We start from the raw sequence: 7,468 nt of genomic DNA on the forward strand, positions 1-7,468 counted from the left end.
AACGGGGCCTACGAGCAAATCGCCCCAAGTGCGAATTTTTCCAAAATCAGATATCATATTGTGGCCACATAATTAATAAGGAAGGGTTGCATAAGTCACCTGAAAAAATTGAAGCAGTTATAAAAGCCCCAGCACCTGAAAATGTTTCACAATTAAGGTCATTCCTGGGATTAATAAATTACTATCATAAATTTTTACCGAACTTATCAACTATTCTACACCCTCTTAATGATCTTCTACAGACAGGAGTGATTTGGAAATGGAACGAAGACTGTAAACGTGCCTTCCATAAATGTAAAGACTTAATCACATCCGAGAAAATTTTGGCTCATTACAACCCATCACTACCAATCAGACTGGCGTGCGATGCATCCCCTTATGGCATAGGAGCGGTATTGTCCCTTAGATTCCCTGATGGCTCGGAACGGCCGATAGCTTTTGCGTCACGCTCATTGAACTCAGCTGAGCATAACTATGCCCAGATAGACAGGGAAGCAATCAGCCTGGTATGGGGAGTGAAGAAATTCAACCATTACCTACACGGACAAAAATTTACCTTGCTGACTGACCATCAACCCCTCACCTCCATATTCAACCCTAAAAAAGGTGTCCCCATTATGACGGCACAAAGACTACAGAGGTGGTCCCTTTTTCTAGGGGCACACCAATACAACATTGAATACAAAGGGTCAAAACAGCATGGGAATGCTGACGGTTTATCACGCCTACTGTTGCCAACGATAGAAGAGGCACCTACAGTAGACCCAGTAGAGATATTCCACTCTACCATAGTGGAATGTCTACCAGTGACAAATTCTGCCATTGAAAGGGAGACAAGAAATGACCTTACTCTCTCACGGGTCTACAATGTAACAGTGAAGGGATGGCCAGCACATGGCGAACCACTGTTGCCAGCACTCTCGCAAAGAAGAGAACAGCTGTCAGTGTGCCGAGGAACCTTGATGTGTGGATCCAGAGTGGTGATTCCACCCAAACTCCAGGATAAAGCGCTAAACGAGCTTCACGAGGGGCATCTGGGTGGAGTGAAAATGAAGAGCCTAGCTAGGGCGTTTGTATGTTGGCCAGGTATCGATGGAGACATCGAAGACATGACCAAGAGCTGCCTAGGATGCCAGAAGGTCCAAAATGCTCTGCCACAGGCCCCTCTACATCCATGGGAGTGGCCCTCATCTCCCTGGCAAAGGGTGCACATCGATTTTGCTGGTCCATTTATGGACTCAATGTTCTTAATCGCAGTTGATGCACACTCCAAGTGGCCGGAGGTAATAAAGATGTCCTCCAACACCACGGAAAAAACCATCACAGTATTAAGGACCATATTTGCCAGGAATGGGCTGCCGGAGCAGATTTGTTCTGATAATGGACTGCAATTTGTGTCCGAAGAATTCAGAAAGTTCTTAAAGAACAATGGGGTAAAGCACTACACGTCCGCCCCATACCATCCCGCCATCAATGGATTGGCTGAAAGGTTTGTCCAGACCTTCAACAAGGCCATCAAGGCCATGGGTAATGAAGACATAAAACTTCAGCACAAGGTGGATAACTTCTTATTTGCATATAGGAATGCAACGCATATGGTTACTAACCAAACTCCCGCCATGATGTTCTACAATAGAAACCTAAGATGCCGGCTGGATTTGGTCAAGCCCAACATCTGAAGGGACGTGGAGGACCGGCAGTTTCAGGGCATGAATGAAAGGCCAACTAGGGCCTTCCAGATAGGCCAACCGGTTTTGGCCCGGGACTACCGTACCGAGAAATGGCAGCCTGGAACTATCTGCACATGATTAGGACCACTGATGTATACCGTGGACATCGGAGACAGCATAATAAGGCGCCATGCTGACCAAATCATCAAGTCATCCGAAAAGGGACAACCTACACCACCACTCTATACATCTAACGATGAAGTAGAGATACCCATTTCTACCTCCGATCCGGTGATACTGGAGCCCGATGAACCCGACACTGGCCTTCAAGCCGAATCAGCCTTGCCACAAGAACCTACGACACCACCAGAAACTACGACACCCCCGAGGCATTATCCGGACGGAGTCAGGAAGCCTCCTGAGAGACTAACTTATAATTAATTAATGCAGCAATGTATATTATTTTGCATATAACATGTAATTAATAATTACTTAAAATATGATGTACTAGTTAGCTAGAAGGGGAGGAATTGTGGTGTATGTGCCTTTAAGAGCAATTATGGTGTATGTGCCTCTAAGAGCCCCAGGTGTGCATATTGCCAGTAATTGCCACTTGGGCTATATAAGCCTGTGTATTGTGTATATCCTTTAGAACCCCCCCCCAGATTTGCTTAGTAAATACCAATGTACCAACTCCTGTCTTCAGTGTCTTTAATCAACACACGGCCACTACAGCCCCGGATCATTCCGTTTTTTTTGAAGAAGAGCGATTTCAGTTTTCATGACCAAGGTGTTGAGTTTAACTAAATGCGGCGGGGCTCAGTCCGGGATTTGAACCCGGGACCTCTCGCATTTTAAGCCACAGAAATTCCCTAAGCGAGAGTCATACCCCTAGACCAACGAGCCGCCGATGCTTTGCTGCAACTTGCATTGCGATTCCCTGCGCTGGTGCAAACCCAGCTCACAGACGTCCTGTTCATTCAGTTAAAATGTTTATCTTTTCCTCAATCCGCTTCTTTTTGCGAGCAGTTTCCTTGAATCTGCTCACAATTCTCCCCATAAAAAAAGGCTCAGCAGCATCTGCGGCTGGGTGGCCTAATGGGTAAGGCGTCTGACTTCGGTTGTGAGTTTTTCAGTTATTAGAAGATTGCAGGTTCGAGTTCTGCCGCGGTCGTTTAATTAACTGGGCGGCACTTTTTCTGTTCCGAATCTGGCTTCAATCCGACCGTTTTTGACAGTCCCTCAACTGAAGCAGCGGAAGGCCTTTTGCTTACATTAAGCTGATTGTACATTTTCAACATTGTAGATCTGTGTGCACGGGCAGGATAAGCGGTGAAGTGGACTTTCTTTCAGGGTATTTCTGCTTAGATGCAAAAAGCAGGAAATGGAATGGCTGAGAGCAGTATATGGTGGAGACGAGGTGGCCGACAGGCTAAGGCGATGGACTGTTTACCCATTTGCCGATCTGTACGTGAGGGTTCGGATCCCATCCTCGTCGTTATTACGTTTGATGCTGGTACACTTTCCGAGCTTTTCACTGAAACTTGCCTAAATTAAGCTTTCAAATGCAATTTCGTCAGAATCGCCCTGGTGCTCCTGGGCTGTGCCCCATGCATTACTCATATCTTGTTAAAATTAAAAGAGACCACTGCAATTCTTCAACTTCTTGAATGAAGGTGGAGCAGTGATCGCGATTCAGAGATTGTCGAACTCCTCCTTTCTTCTGCTGAGATTGTCACAGAATGAAAGAGTAGCGGGACCAGAGGCAAATGATTAGGGAGCAGAAACATAAATTTCTCCTTTAGGAGGCAATGTAATTTCAAAAATATTGATCAACCCTAATGAAGAGATTTTCTGTTTTAGTGTCTTTGGTTGAGAGATAAATAATGGGCGAGACATCCTCGTTCTTTTCGGCATACTCTCATGGGATCGCAGGGCCCGGTTTAACGTCTTATTAGAAAAACGGAGGCACCAACAGTGCAGCACTACCTCATTACTGCACTGGAGTGTCTGCCTGGATTATCTGCTCAAGTCTCGGGAGTGGTGCTTGACTTTGCTGCCGCTGAGCCACGGCTGACACCTACACTCAGTTCATTTGGCTGGAGAGAAATGACGGAGATAAAGGGAAAAATTATAATGGAGTAAACCTTCAATTTGTCGTCCAACAGAAAAGCGGGCATCGTAATCGGCCGCCTGTTATAGAAACAGTCCGATTTATGTTGCCATCGATTACATAAGCATTGAAAATCAGGCCTGTCTTTAATGGAATGGGTCGTGGTCAGTTGTTAATCACTCTGGGTCTGTTTAAACCGGGAGTGCTCACAGTCCCGGATCATTCTGTGTCTGTTTAAAATGGCAGAGCTCACAGGCCCGGATCATTCCGTTTTTTTAAAAGTAGAGCGATTTCAGCTTTCATGACCAATGTGTTGAGTTTAACTGAATGCGGCGGGGCTTGTCCGGGATTTGAACCCGGGACCTCTTTCATTTTAAGCCACAAAATTACCCGAAGCGAAAATCATACCCCTCCACCAAGAAGCCGCCAATATTCTGCTTCATGTTGCATTGCGATTCCCTGCGCTGCTCCAAACCCAGCTCGCAGAAGTCCTGTTCATTCAGTTAAAATGTTTATCTTCTCCTCAATCCGCTTCTTTTTCCGAACAGTTTCCTTGAATCTGCTCACAATTCTCCCCATAAAAAGAAGCTCAGCAATATCAGTGGCCGCGTGGCCTAATGGATAAGGCGTCTGTCTTCGGTTGCGAGTTTTTCAGTTATCAGAAGAATGTTGGTCCGAGTCCTGCCGCGGTCGTTTAATTAACTGGGCGGCAATTTTTCTGTTTTGAATCTAACTTCAATCCGACCGTTTTTCACAGTCCCTCAACTGAAGCAGCGGAAGGCCTTTTGCTTTCCAAGCATTAACACTGAATCTTACGTGAAATGCAATTTCGTGAAAACTGCATTGGTGTTGCTGGTCTGTGCCCCTGCATTGCTCATATCTAGTTAAAATTGAAACATTCCACTAGAATTCCTCAGCTACCTTGAACGAAGGTGGAGCAGAGACTGTGAATCAGAGAATGAGAACCCTCCCTTCCTTCTTCTGAGATTGGCACCGAATGAAAGACTAGCGGCAACAGAGGCAAATGATTAGGGAGCAGAAACATAAATATCTCCTTTGGGGGCAATTTAATTTCAAAAATATTTATCAAACTTAATGACGAGATTTTCTGTTTTACTCTCTTTGGTTGAGATATAAATAATGCGAGAGAAATCCTCATTCTTTTCAGCATTCTCTCATGGGATCTGAAGCCCCAGTTTAACGTCTTCCTAGAAAGACGACACTGCAGCACTACCTCAGTACTGCACTGGAGTGTCAGCCTGGATTATGTGCTCAAGTCTCTGGAGTGAGGCTTGAGTATGCTACCGCTGAGCCACGGCTGACACCTAAACTCAGTTCATTTGGCTTGAGTAAAATGAAGGAGATAAAGGGAAAAATGATAATGGAGTAAACTTTCAACTTGGCGTCCAAGAATAAACCTGACATTGTTATAGAAACAGCGAGATTAATGTTGACATCGATTTCATAAGCATTGCAAATCAGGCCTGTCAAAAATGAGCGGGGTCGTTATCAGTTGCGAATCATTCTGGGTTTGTTTAAACCGGGAGTGCTCACAGTCCCGGATCATTCTGTGTCTGTTTGAAATGGCAGAGCTCACAATCCCGCATCACGCCTTTTTTTTTAGAAGTAGAGCGATTTCAGCTTTGATGACCGAGTTGTTGAGTTTAACTAAATGCGCCAGGGCTCGGCCGGGATTTGAGCCCAGGACCTCTCGCATTTTAAATCGTCAAATGCCCAAAGCGAGAATCATACACCTAGACCAACGAGCCACCGATGGGTATTTCTACTTAGATGCAAAAAGCAGGAAATGGAATGTCTGAGAACAATGTGTCGGCGAGACGAGGTGGCCGAGAGGTTAAGGCGATGGACTGCTAATCCGTTGCGTGCTACACGTGTGGGTTTGAATCCCATCATCGTCATTACTGTGTTACATGTTTGTTGCTGGTGCACTTTGCTGATGCACTTTGCTGATGCAGTGCATCTTGCAGATGGTACACACTGCAGCCACAGTGCACCGGTGGTGGAGGGATTGAATGTTGAAGGTGGTGGATGGAGTGCCAATCAAGCGGGCTGCTTTATCCTGCATGGTGTCGAGCTTCTTGAGTGTTGTAGGAGCTGCACTCATCCAGGCAACTGGAGAGTATTCCATCACACTCCTGACTTGTGCCTTGTAGATGGTGGAAAGGCTTTGGGGAGTCAGGAGGTGAGACACTCGCCACAGAATTCCAAGCCTCTGGCCTGCTCTTGTAGCCACAGTATTTATATGGCTGGTCCAGTTCAGTTTCTGATCAATGGTAACCCCCAGGATGTTCATAGTAGGGGATTCAGCGATGGTAATGCCATTGAATGTCAAGGGGAGATGGTTAGAGTCACGCTTGTTGGAGATGGTCATTGCCTGGCACTTGTGTGGTGCGAATGTTACTTGCCACTTGTCAGCCCAAGTCTGAATGTTGTCCAGGTCTTGCTGCATATGGACACGGACTGCGTCAGTATCGGACGAGTCTCGAATGGTGCTGAACAGTGTGCAATCATCAGCGAACATCCCCACTTCCGACCTTATGATGGAGGGAAGGTCATTGATGAAGCAGCTGAAGATGGTTAGGCCTAGGACACTGCCCCGAGGAACTCCTGCAGTGATATCATGTGATTGAGATGAATGACCTCCAACAACCACAGCCAACTTTCTTTGTGCTAGGTATGATTCCAACCAATGGGGAGTTTTCCCCTTGATTCCCATTGACTACAGTTTTGCTAGGGCTACTTGATGCCACTCTCGATCAAATGCTGCCTTGATGTCAAGGACAGTCACTCTCACCTCACCTCTTGAGTTTTGCTCTTTTGTCCATGTTTGGACCAAGGCTGTAATGAGGTCAGGAGCCGAGTGGCCCTGGTGGAACCCAAACTGGGCGTCAGTTAGCAGGGTATTGCTGAGTAAGTGCCGCTTGATAGCACTGTCGACGACACCTTCCATCACTTTGCTGATGATTGAGAGTAGACTGATGGGACGGTAATTGGCCGGGTCGGAATTGTCCTGCTTTTTGTAGACAGGACATACTTGGGCAATTTTCCACATTGCCGGGTAGATACCAGTGTTGTAGTTGTACTGGAACAGCTTGGCTAGGGGTGCAGCTAATTCTGGAGCACAAGTCTTCCGTACTATTGCCGGAATGTTGTCAGGGCCCATAGCCTTTGCAGTATCCAGTATCTTCAGCCGTTTCTTGACATCACGTGGAGTGAATTGAATGGGCTGAAGACTGGCATCTGTGATGCTGAGGCCCTCAGGAGGAGGCCGAGATGGATCATCCACTCGGCACTTCTGGCTGAAGTTAGTTGCAAATGCTACAGCCTTGACTTTTGCACTCACGTGCTGGGCTCCACCATCATTGAGGATGGGGATATTTTTGCAGCCTCCTCCTCCTGTTAACTGTTTGATGCTGATGCACTTTCCAAGCACTTCACTGAATCTTACTTAAAATGCAATTTCGTGAAAGCTGCACTGGTGTTGCTGGTCTGTGCCCCTGCATTGCTCATGTCTTGTTAAGATTAAAACATTCCACTGGAATTCCTCAACCACCTTGAATGAAGGTGGAGCAGAGATCGCAAATCTGAGATTGAGAACCCTCTCTTCCTTCTTCTGAGATTGGCATCGAATGAAAGACTAGCGGCAACAGAGGCAAATGATTAG

General features: G+C 46.4%; 1 non-coding gene across 1 annotated transcript; it reads right to left on the bottom strand.

Annotated features, from left to right (window-relative positions):
- Positions 1-2,485: 2,485 nt before the first annotated feature.
- trnap-agg (transfer RNA proline (anticodon AGG)) lies at positions 2,486-2,576 on the bottom strand. Its single transcript is given in 2 exon segments — positions 2,486-2,522; positions 2,541-2,576. It is a non-coding gene; the product is annotated as a tRNA-Pro (tRNA).
- Between the last annotated feature and the right edge of the window lie 4,892 nt (positions 2,577-7,468).

The sequence above is a fragment of the Somniosus microcephalus genome, unplaced genomic scaffold (genome assembly GCF_052327205.1).
Source record: "Somniosus microcephalus isolate GS21.2 unplaced genomic scaffold, FLI_Smic_1.0 unresolved_chr1, whole genome shotgun sequence".
In the NCBI taxonomy this organism is placed as follows: domain Eukaryota; kingdom Metazoa; phylum Chordata; class Chondrichthyes; order Squaliformes; family Somniosidae; genus Somniosus; species Somniosus microcephalus.